The sequence below is a fragment of the Alligator sinensis genome, unplaced genomic scaffold (assembly GCF_000455745.1).
Source record: "Alligator sinensis unplaced genomic scaffold, ASM45574v1 scaffold1575_1, whole genome shotgun sequence".
Lineage (NCBI taxonomy): Eukaryota > Metazoa > Chordata > Crocodylia > Alligatoridae > Alligator > Alligator sinensis.
Genome location: NW_005843253.1, coordinates 101,263 through 101,539, shown reverse-complemented (window position 1 = coordinate 101,539; position 277 = coordinate 101,263).

Sequence of the window (277 nt, the reverse complement as noted above, 5' to 3'; positions counted from 1 at the left end):
GGGGGGAGGCGTGGGGGGACGCCAGCCCTGTACCACCCCCCAGGCTGGTACCTGCCTCCAGGGGGTGCAGACACGGGTAGGAAGATGGCACCCGAGGGGTCAGTCCGCACAAGCTGGGGCCCAGATACCCGGATTGCTCGCGCGCCCCCTTTCCCCCGCCGGAAAGGCGGCTCCACCGGGCTCTAAGACAAAAGCAGCGGCACCCGGATTATTTACAGAGAGCAGCGCTGCGGCTTCCTGCAGCAGGAAATGATGCGGGGGCTACCCCCCCACCCTG